This window comes from Sminthopsis crassicaudata, chromosome 3 (assembly GCF_048593235.1).
Source record: "Sminthopsis crassicaudata isolate SCR6 chromosome 3, ASM4859323v1, whole genome shotgun sequence".
NCBI classification, from domain to species: domain Eukaryota; kingdom Metazoa; phylum Chordata; class Mammalia; order Dasyuromorphia; family Dasyuridae; genus Sminthopsis; species Sminthopsis crassicaudata.
This window is the reverse complement of record NC_133619.1, coordinates 501792657-501804840: the sequence shown is the minus strand read 5'-3', so window position 1 is coordinate 501804840 and position 12184 is coordinate 501792657. Positions and strand designations below refer to the sequence as shown.

Here is a 12184-nt window from a genome sequence, read left to right as displayed (position 1 = left end):
TGACTTTTTTTTCATTAAGAAGCTCCCATTCTTTTAAATTCCTTTAGTCAGTTCCCTGTAGATCACTGATTCTATTTTAGAACCAGTCAAAAACCAGTCTATTTTAGAACCATTCAAAAAGTTAACAAGGTATTCATACTTTCTTTAAGTCTGTATTAGGGAAAAAGCCAGAATCAAAAAGGGATTTCTTGTACACTATCCAAAATATTAGTGACACCACAAAAGGCCAACTACCTAACATCCAGGTCTGGGATTTAATTTCAAGAAGTTCCAGACGAGAAAAATTAGCTCATCTGTAAAATTATGAATGAAGAAGAAATCTATCCCAATACCCTGGATTTTAAAAAGCAGTGTTATCTATAACTGCTTTAATTAACTTAAACTATAATATATTTTTATTGTTTTAGTGAACTCATTATATAGGAGCCAATCAACACTTAGTGAATGACCAGTTTGGAGCCAGATATTCCTTTATAATAATAACAGTAATTATAATAACGTTACGGTTTACAAAGCACTTTACAAATATAATCTCATTTTGTCTTCATAACTCATCCCTCTTTTCAATAATCATTCTTCTGATTTCTAGGAAGTCTTCATATCAAATCTATCTCTCTAACTTCTATGCCTCGTTCTGACCCCTGCAACTAAAAAAAAAAAAATAATCTAATCTCTCTTCAAATTCAATCTTAGTTTAGTAACTAGGAATTTTTTGTGCTTAGGGCAAGCAACACAAAATATGCCTAGAGCAAGTGGCCTAACTGCTGCTGAGGAAGAGACACAGAAACCCCTCCACAAGGGCTACTACTAGGGAGACTGCTGAGAAGTAGTGGGAGTGAGCAGAAGAGGGTGGGGAAGGAGTTTCTAGCCTACCATCTGGTATCTTCCTTCTTTAATTATTTCTGTTTAACTACACCTCCCTCATCTTGTACTTGTGAGGTAGATTTCTAGAATCCCCAAAATTTTTAGATTTGGTTCAACATGCTTATTTAGCAAGACATTTTAGAATTTTAACATATCCAGTGTGTTAGTTTTGCCACTTGCAAATCTGATAAGCTCATCATCTCTGCCTTTCTCCAAGTCATTAATAAAAAATGTTAAATGGCAAAGGGCCCAGCTTTACATTCAAATCTGGGTCTCCTGGCTCCAAATCCAGGCTCTCCCCATACCTCTTTCCACCATGCCACACAACCTCTCAGTACACAAACTAATGCTTTCAGGAGGTCCTTGGAACCAAGGCAGAAAGCAAAGATTCATGTTTCCATTTCTCTCTCTGTCACAGCTTCATTACTAGACCTTTGGGTTCTCATGCTAGCCTGTCATGCAGAATACCCTTCATTCTCACCAACCAACCTTTTCCTCAGCCATCTTTGCTTTATTTTCAATTAAATCACCCCCACCTCCCACTGCACCCCCAGCTTCAGTGTTTTTGTGTTATCTAAAATACCAGGATCAACTTCCCACTTTTGATCTGTTAAGATTTACTTCCTCTGGATTCAGAGCTCACCTTAAAGCTCTCCCCTTACCCAAATTAAAGTTAATAAGTGACAGAGCTTCCTTCTTCCCTATATTTCCCACAAACAAAAATAAATGATGAATAACTAGAAGAAAGATGGCCATCTTCCTCTCTCCCTAACCCCCACCTCTTAGAAAGATCAAATAACTAGCAAAATTGTGCTTTGGGTTATGCTCTATAAAACTGATTTAGGCTTTTTTTCCCCCTTCTGTCCCTTCTGTCACTCATTTGTCCCCACCTTCCTATCCTCAATATGGTCTTGGGGTAGAAGAAGAGGAAGACTGTCTTACTCTCTACCTAGTGGGGAAATATAAATAAAAAATATATTTTGCAATGTAATCATAAGCAATACAGATTACCTGTCAAACACTTTGTAATCTATTGAAGGAAGGAGGAGAACTAGTGAGTCTTAAAAAAAGATTCATTGATTCACTTCCTCATGAACCCAAGACACAAAGTGTTAAACAGAGTTCTTCAGAGAGCAAGCAAGAAAAATGTGGGCTTTTCTCTGCACTCTTGACAATGCATTGCACATTGGAGCTGTAGCACCAATTATGAGCCCTTTTCCCCAGAATGGAGCATGGCTGAGCAGTTTCTTGCTAAGCCTATGGAGCTCCACTAAGTTCTTTCACTGCCTCCAAGATCCTCAGCACCCCTGACCCTGGGCCTATGTCCATCACTCTCAATCCCTCTCTAAAATCTGCCTTCATCCCCTCCAACCCCAAATTTCCCAGGGCTCCTCACTAAAGCTCATGTAGTATTTAGCAGCCTTACTTCACATCTGACAGCTACACATTTTGACCAGAAGAGAGCATTTCATTGTCAATGAGCAAAACAACCCCTCCCTGGTTCTGTTTCTCTCTTTTTCTTCCTCCTTTGACCTCCCCTTCTCTCTCCCAGTTTGCTTCCCTCCCCATCTCCTATTCTGCTTCAGTCTGGTTAGAGTACAGTCCCTTTCCAGCAGCAGCACAATGGCTGGAGCTCCAAATAGATACAGCATGATTCTGCATAAGCTATACAGCTTCAACTGTCCCCTTTGCCAAATATGACAGAAGCAACTAAAAATGAGAAGGTGGAGACTAGAGGGTGGAGGACAGGATGAGGGGAAAAAGGAAAGGGAATACTAGAGTGTAAAATTTGCAAAGCTGGGTCTCTCTGGCCAGTGCAAGCATGGTCCCTGGCTCACCAGTCGGAGGTCCTGGCAACCAGTCCCCTCCTAAACATCCTCGGACCTTTCCTTAACATGTTTTAGTTTTTGAATACTCGCTACTAGCAACCGCTACCCCCGCGGCCGCTGCAGCTGCTGCGGGTTCTGACATTGTAGGAATGTATGGTATCGGGGGATGCTCCGCCAGCCATAAGAATGAGTGGGCGAAGGAATTTTGGAGGACCAGAGAGCAAAGATGGAACCTTGTGGTGTGTGTTAAGTGGAAAGAGATAAAGGTACCGGATTTGCTTCCCTACCATTCTCCCCAAATCACCCCTGCTTAGGGTGACATTCCCCTTATCCTTGTCTTCCCCTCCCCCTGTCCCCAAGCGCGCGCGCGCGCGCGCACACACACACACACACACACACATACACACACACACACACACTATACATGCACGCACACACATGCACGCACATGCATAACGGGCGCGCTGGGGATATCCGAAGCCCTGGGAGCCGCCCCCTGGCGCATCTCTTGGGACAGAGACCCTCAAGAAGCGCGTCCCGAGGAGGGGGGAGAGGAGGGTACCACTGCCTCCCAAGCGAACCCAGAATGCCGGGGGAAGCGCAGATGCTGGGCCCGGCCGGTCCTACCCGAGACAGCCCCCCCCCTCCAGGCTCAGCTTCCCACTCGGCTTCCCCAACGCCCCCTCTTCCCACCCATCCCTGAACTCAGCTTGGGGTCCCAACTCCAGGCGGCCCCACTGGCGACGGCACCTGTGAGGCTCCTGGCGGAGGGAGGCGGATCCCGGGGCTCAGCCGGATACCTCCATCCACGGGGGCCGCGGCGGCCGAAGCGGTGGTGACAAGCGGAGCGAGCGCTTCCCCCCAGCTGCACCAGTAGCTCCTCTCCCCCTCCCTTCCTTCTTTCCCCCTCCTTTCCCTTCTCTCCCCCTCCCCGCCCTCAGCGCGCACTCGGCTTCCAGGAACGCGCGCGCGAGCTTGGGCCGGCCCCAGCCCCTCTCCTTAGCAGGCGCCGGCTTCTCAGGAGCGCGCAATTACGTTCCAACCCGGCCTGGCCCCGGGCTGCCTCATTATTAATATTTATCAACTTTCCGGAGCCCCGCTTTCCCTCTCAGTTGGAAACTCAGCTTCGCTAGTGCATATTTAGCATTTACACAAAATCCAAGTTTTAGTTTAATAACAGGTAATTCACCTCTTCTGCTCCTTGGGGAAAAAAAAAAATTGGGAGCAACTGCCCAATGAACCTCCAATGTTCATCTCTATCTCCTTGGTCCAATAAAAAAATTAAACTGAACCGATGATTCTGTGTGCTGTAAGTCTCTCTGTTTCTCTGTGTGTCTCTTTCTGTTTATCTTTCTCTGTCTCTCTACCTGTCTCTCTTTGTCTCTGTCTCAAATAAGGTCAAAAGTTATTCAGTAGGTAAAGGCTAAGTCAAGTTGATTTTGGCCACCCTGAAGCACAAAGAAGAATTCAAGTTAAAGATCCAGACCTTAAAATCTAAACCTTCAGGTCAAAAAAAGGAAATCTGAGAAGGAAGATTGGAGATAATATAAGGAGATTCAAGAAGACAATGAAGGGAGATATCCCCAAGGACAGATCAGCCTGGCTATGATATGTTAAACAAGGAGAGCCGATATTCTTAATCTTTGTCACGGAATCCTTTAGTTAATGAAGCTTGAGGACCCTTCTTAGAATCATGTTTTTCAATATAAAAAATAAAACATATAAAGGAAACTGAGGGAGTTATCAAAACATTTTTTAAAGAGTTCACAAACCCCAAATTAAAGACCCATCAACTACAGCAAGAGTCAGCTGTATAGCTAAGGACACCACAATAATAATAGTTGTGATAATAACCAATACTTTAAAGATTCACAAAATGTTTTCCACATAACACTGTGTAAAGGTGATATAGTTGTTATTTTCCTTATTTTACAAACAAGGAAACAAGTAAAGTGATTTGGTCAAGATTACACAGAGAATATCAAAGCCAGGATTTCTGGCTCTATACCTAGAGCTCTTTATACTACCATCTTCACAATATCCTAGCCAAAGCTTTGTTGTGCTTTGAAGGTGACCCTGTGTTATCCATCAATAAGCCAGTGGAGCCCCAGCTCTGGCAGGTTCTGCCATTTAAGAAAGGCTTTATATGTCTCTGTCTGAAAACCAACTTTTTAAAGTAGGACAGCAGGTGATGCAATAAATAGAACTCTGGGACTTAACCACATTTGCCTCAGTTTCCTCAATTGTAAAAAGGAGTTAATAACAGCACCTATCTGTCAGGATTGTTTCAAAGATCAAATGGGAGAATATTTGTAAAGCACTTAGCACAGTGCCTGGTACCTAGAAGATGCTATATAATTGCTTATTCCTTTCTCTTTACTAAGGATAGGCATTTCATCACCAGTAGACTGGTAAGTAGAAAGAGATGAAATATGTGGTCTTGGCAATCTGTGAAACAAAGAAAAAAAAATATTTTGATCTTGTGCAGTTTCCATTTGATCTCAGCTACACATATAAATAGATGGTTATAGCTTTGATCTTTTCATCACTTACAAAGATTCCACTTCCTTTTGGAAACTACAAAAGTCTTTTATCTGATCACAATATTTTATCATTCCCTCTTTCTCTCTATCATATAATCCCCAGCTCTATTCTTTGTCCTCACTGTGATATCCATTCCTTCCATTCCTCTGTTCTTTCTCAGGTCATTACTACTGCACAGGTAATGCTCTCTTCCCTCCCCTGTCTCAACCTGAGAAACTAACTCAATTTTATTCTATTACTCTTGAGCCTCCCAGTCTTGAATCCTTTGCCCCCTGGTTCTATCACCAAAAAATGCCTTGACAAAATATAACTGTGGATTATTAATCATTATTTACATGCTTATTCACATGCTGCTAAATAGAAGTAGAAGATATTACTAAATTATCATTGATTTCACTATAAATATATGTTATATAATCTCAACTAGGCTCTCACCACAGCAAGGCAAACATTTTATTCCTCATTAATGAGTTCTCTATTCCCCCTTCCTACAACAGATGTTCTAAACCTTCTCATCTCTCCTGAATCCTTCCATTTTATATCCTATCCCTGCTTCTCAACCAATGATATCATTTCATACTTCATTAAAAAAATTGAATTAAATTTAAAAATTAGGCTATACATGGAAAGTTCCCCCCTTTATTTCCTTTCTGCTTATTTCACACCTGACTTCTCCCATCTTTCTTCTTCTTGCCAAAGCCAGACTCTCTTATGTGCACTCTTGCTCTCCCTCTTTCCCAGCATCTTCAGTGAATCATCCTTGAATTCTCTCTCTGTCTCTCTGTCTGTGTCTATGTCTATCTCTATCTTTCTCTCTGTCTCTCTTTCTGAGTCTCTCTCCCCTAATTATTTCTCTCCTCCTCTCTTCCCCTCATCTTCAGTCTCCATCAACTCCCTCCCTCCATGAGCTATAATTATAGAAATATGCCCATATTCCATGCATTCTTTAAAAAAAAGAAAAGAAGCTTTCCAGTATGCCCATTAGTTATCATCCTGGCTAACCATCTAGAGATATCCACCTATACTTGTCACTTCTACTTCCTTTCTTCTCATTTGCTTCTAAATCCAGACCTAAATCAAAAAACCTGTCTTTTAAAAAAAAAATTTTATATTATATTATATATAAAAAATATAAATAATATATATAAAACAATATATAAATATATAAATAAATATGTATTTTATATATTTACATATACATTTATATATTATATACTATACATATATAATATATATAAAATAATATATATACATATTATAGCCAAAATCTAATGGCTTTTTCTCAGTTCCAATTCTTTTAAACTTCTCTGCAGCATTTGACATCTCCTCCTTCATATTTTCCCCTCTTATTTTCATAATACTGTTTTTTCCTGGTTCTACTACTATCTGACCATTCTTGTTCATTCTCCTTTTTTGAATTTTCACCCACTCCAAGTCCATTAACTGTCACCCAGAGCTTTGCCTAGGGCCATCTTTTTTCACTCTGACCTCAGATGGTAATCTTATCAGTTACCATGGATTCAATTACTTCTGTGCAAATGATTCTAGCCAGGGCATGCCGGAGAGTTGAATGTTACATTTTCAGTGGGAGTATTAATACCCCAGAGTTACAAATCAAGGCTCGATTTATTATTTTGTTGATTGTTTACATTTAAGAAAGTAATAAAGTGTAACCAATGCAGATTGAACTTTAAACTGTGTCTTGCCACCAGCTTTTAAAAATTTACAAGCACACTGAGTCAATTATTATTATTATTAAGCCAGTTCTATTCTCTCTACTGATATAATCATACATCATCAATTGTCTATTACTCATTTCAAACTAGATATTTTGTATATATTTGAAACTCAACATGTACCAAACAACTCCATTATTTTGCCTTCCCAAATCTTTCCACCCTTCACTCTTTCTATCTATCCTGTTAAAGGTATTATCATCCTTCCAGTAACTCAAACCAGCAATTTTGGTGTGCTCAACTCCTACCTCTATTACTCTGTATCAGCAAGCTGTTATCATATTTTGTTATTTCTGCCTTAATATCCCCATCTCTACAGTCATACAGACACAGCCTCTTCGTTCAAGCTCTTGTCATCAAGCAATAGTCCAATCTCTGTTTTCTCCAGTCCATCCACTCACCTTCACCAGGTTGATTTTTTCTAACATAAAAACCTGAATAGGTCACTCACTGCTCAGTGAGTTAACCCCTATGACTTCTAGGAGCAAATATGAACTTCATTCTTAGGTATTTAAAGGGTCTTCATAACCTGTCCCCCTTTCTACCTTTTCAGTCTTCTTAAACATGTGTATTCCATGACCCACTAATATTGGCAGTTTCTCAAACATGACACTCTACTTCTTATCTCTGTGCCCTTCATTGGCTAATCTCCACATCTGCAAATGTTCTACTCCTGCCTTCCCTTCTGCCTCTTAGTTTCCATGGTTTTCTTTAAGACAACTCAAATCTTACCTCCTTGAAGGAGACCTTTTCTGGTCCTGCTTCATCCAGCCCATGTCCCCAACCCCAATGCCTTCTCCTCTTTTATTGCTTTATGTCATATATATCTTGTAAGTACATAGATTTTGCTTGCATAGACACCAAAATATATGAAGCAGTACTTTTTTGTGGTAGAAAAGAAATAAAAACCAAGTAGTTGCCCATTGTTTGGAAATGATCAAACAAATCATTGTATATGAATGGAATATTTTATTACTGTGCTTTAAGAAATGAACATTATAGAAAGATGCATAAAAAGATTTAAATGTATTGTTGTAAAATGAAGTAAGCAGAACAGGAAGATAATACGCAATGGCAACTTCAATCTAAATTAAAAGAAAAACAAGAACCACAAACCATTCAAAAATGAATGCTATGAAATTATAAACAAAATTATCCTTAAAGAAGAAATGCAACTTCCTCTGCTTTTTTGTAGAGATGCAAAATCCATAGATATGGGTCATTGCATGTAATGTTAGACTTTTTAAAATTTTATTGATCAATTTGCCAATTTTTTTCTCTTGTTAAAAATTCTTTTTGTAATAAGGGATGGTCCTCAGAGAGAGGTCAGGAAAGGGACTGTTGTTGTTTAATAATTTTTTCAGTGATGTTTGACTCTTTGTGACATTTTTGGCAGAGAGATTGGAGTGGCTTGTCCTTTCCTTCTCCTACTAATTTTATAGATGAAGAAATTGAGGCAAAGAGGGTTAAGTGACTTGCCCCAGATCACATATCTAGTAAGTGTCTGAGGCAAGATTTGAAATCAGGACAATAAAATTTTTTGACCCCCATCTAGTCTAGAGGAGGCCTACAAAGGGAATTTGAATCAATATAAAAACAAAAAATAACATAATATATTTTTTAAACATAATAATAATGTAAACTCTTTGAGGGAAAGAACTTCTTTTTCCTCAATAGTATTTTTTTCAAATACATGTAAAGATAATATCCTTTTTTAATAATAGTTTTTTTATTTTTCCAAAATACATGCAAAGATAGTTTTCAACACTGACCTTACCCTCTCTCCCTTCCCCTAGATAGGAAATAATCCGATATAGGTTAAACACATGCAATTCTTCTAAACATATTTCCATATTATCATGCTGTACAAGAAAAATCAAATCAAAAGATTTGAAAAACACAAGAAAGAGAAAAAACAAGCAAGCAAACAAAAAAGGTGAAATTACTTTGATCTGCACTTAGTCTCCATAGTTCTTTCTCTGAATGCAGATGGCTCTTTCCATCACTCCTCTATTGGAATTGATTGCCCTGTATTACCTTATGGTTGAGAAGAGCTAAGTGGATCATTGCATAATCTTGTTACTGTGTACAATGTTCTCTTGGTTCTACTCACTTTAGTTTGCATCAGTTCATGAAAGTCTTTCCATGCTTTTCTGAAATCAACCTGCTCATCACTTCTTATAGAACAATAATATTCCATTACATTTATATATCATAACTTATTCAGCCATTCCCCAACTGATGGGCATCTACTCACTTTCCAGTTCCTTGCCACTACAAAAAGAACTGCTACAAATATTTTTGCACATGTGGCTTCTTTTCCCTCTTTTATGATCTCTTTGGGATACAGACTCAGTAGAGACGCTGCTGCATCAAAGGTATGTACAATCTGATAGCTTTTGGGGCATAGTTGCAGGTTGCTCTACAGAACGGTTGGATCAATTCTAAATTATATAGAGAATTGACTCTAATTTATAAGAATACAAGCCATTCCCTAAATAGTCAAGGATATGAATAGACAATAGTAAAATGAAGAAATTAAACCCATTGCTAGTGATATAAAAAAAATGCTCTAAATCACTATTGATTGGAGAAATACTGATGAAAACAACCCTGAGATACCACTTCTCAGATTGGCTAAGATGACTGGAAAAGATAATGATAAACGTTGGAGCGATGTGGGAAAACTGGCAGAATAATATGTTGTTGGTGGAGCTGTGAATTGATCCAACCGTTCTGGAAAAAAAGCAAAGAGGTTGATCTTGATTATCCCCATTTCCTGCAACAGTTGAACTGGTACAAAGGAATCCCTATCACAAGAAACCAAAATAGCCAGTAACCTTCTTCAACCATAAATCTTTTTTTCAACCACTTAATCTTTTTGTTAGAGAGAAAAAAAACAATAGTCAAGGGCAACATCAGTTTAGCGTACAAACTTACTTGGAAAACATTGCAGAGGAGGACTGCAGAAAATTATAACCATTATCATTTCATAAAACAGTAAAAAAGTAGTTGAAGTAAAAATATGTCCACAGCAAGCTTGGCATAAGATCCAAATGAGCCACATTATCCTAGAGCATTCATAGATGAAACTGGCAAGAGAACAAAATCTTGAGGGAAAGTGGAGCAAATCTGTATATATTTTTATAACTATCTATTTTAATCATCAGTGATAGTGAAACCATCAGATTTGGACCCCAACACTGCAGTTCTTCATGTACTATACAAGTAAATTAAAGTGGCATTTAAGAAGTTGGCAAGTATGGGGGAATGATGGTTTTAGACTAAAAAGAAACCAAAGAAATCCATAGCAAAATTCTGATGAAAGATCTCCCAACCACATAAATACTGCACATCAGAGGAACTTTAATTATAAGTTTTTTTGGGGGGGGGTTATGCAATATTGGTATCAGAACAAAATTTATTTTTAAAAAGTAAGAATATGGATCAGGACTTGTTATTCTCTCAATTGTTTCATTAAGATGATATGATTCATGGTTTTTTTTATTCTTTTAGTGTCTTGCCTTATTCAAAATGTCTTGTAAAATTTGTAAAAATTCTTGTAAAGAATTTTTCTACCTTTAAATACTCTGCAATATAGTTGGCATATAACTGCAATATCTTCATGACTGTTCTACAAATACTCACCAAGAGCAGGAATCAACCAGTGCTGCCCATGTTTAGCAATAAGACTGTGTCCAATTTAAAATAAATTTTGGTTTTTGCCCTCATGTATACACTAATGTATAAAAAATTGAGAATGCGAGAGACAGAGAGAAAAAAGAGTATGTGTGTGTGACAGAAACAGATACAATATTGTTAATTTCAGATAGTCCAATGTAAATTGAGATTCAGAGATTCTAGCTTTTTTGCTGTTCTTTGAACATTTTTCATCTTTCAATTGCGCATTTTCACTGGCTGTCCCCCATGCCTGGAATTCTTTTTTTTCTTATCTCCTACTCATAATGTTCCCATTATCTTTCAAATCTCAGCTAAAATAAGGCTCTTCTGATTCTTCCTAATTTTAGTGCTTCCCCCCTGAGATTATTTGCAATTTATCCTTCATATAGCTAGATGCTAACAGTGGATTGTTTTTTGTCCATTTTCAAAGAGGACCAATGATGTCACAGAGTGATGTCTTTATTTACCCATAAATTGGATTAAAGTAAGGCAGGGTTGCACAAAATCCAGTCACAGTCTCTCTTTCAGAGAGTCTAGTGGCAAGATAAAAGTCAGAATGAAAGATGATTATGCAGGAGGCACTGGATCACCTTGGTATCTTTGAAGACTGACCATAGAACCTGCTTCAGCCACCTTCATGGCTTTTGGAACAAACTGTTCTCCTCTGCCTTCACCTATCTTCATATGCTTGGGATATACACTCCCTAGGTCTGTCACTTATCCTCCACCTGGTTCATTCCATCTGCTGAAATGTTTTTACCAGCTTCTTGGAGCCACAGGTGAGCACTGAATGTCAGGTAGACACCAAAAATAGATGGCAGCCTTGAAAAGTGCTCAGCAAATCCTCATATCAGCTAGAACTTGAATATTTCTAGCTTACCATTCTAATGACTTTGGGGAATCTCCCATGGGTGAGATATGGAACTTTGTTTTAGCCAAGCTTGAGGTATCTCTCCCAGTGAGAAAGTTAATTCACATTGTGTTGTGTATGGTATATTCTCATCTGTATAATTTCTCTGATTTCTGTTTCTTATTGGCTTTGATAAATGGATTCATTTCATAACTATATGTGGTCTTTGTATAACTGGCATTTGGTGGAAAGAGAGCCAAGTCTTAGGCTTTTCTGGGGGCATTTTTTTTCCATTTAAGGAAAACAATCAGAAGCACAGTTTGAACCTAAAATTATTTCCTTTAGAATACAACATTTAAGAGGGACAGATAGCTATATTTCTAGTTAAGTAATTTCTTTCTGAAGAGAGCAGAATAACTGTCTCATTGTCCCATTCTTTTATTCCCTTCCTGACAGGAATCAGTTTCCCTTGAAAGGAAAAGGAAAGGAAAAAGCTAAAGAAGATCATGCTGGATGGTCCTGTGTGTCTTTGATTCCATATTGATTCCAATGTTCTTCACAAAAACCTTGAGAGTGTCCTTGTACCAATTTTCTGGCATCAGTGTGAGCACTTGCCTTGTGTGAATTCTCCATAAAATAGTCTTTTAGCCAAACATATGTTTAGCTTTTGAACATCGTGG

General features: G+C 38.4%; 1 protein-coding gene across 4 annotated transcripts in view; it reads right to left on the bottom strand.

Moving 5' to 3' along the window:
• FEZ1 (fasciculation and elongation protein zeta 1) overlaps positions 1-12184 on the bottom strand; it is a 73990-nt gene that overhangs the window by 36356 nt on the left and 25450 nt on the right. The window contains exon 1 of one of the 4 annotated variants that reach the window (XM_074303892.1): positions 3444-3620. The exons of 2 other annotated variants lie outside the window; for them this stretch is intronic. The gene's annotated coding sequence lies outside the window, so the exon portion shown is untranslated. Of the gene's footprint in view, positions 1-3443; positions 3621-12184 lie in introns of those variants that run through there. One more of the 4 variants, XM_074303891.1, reaches the window with a different exon arrangement.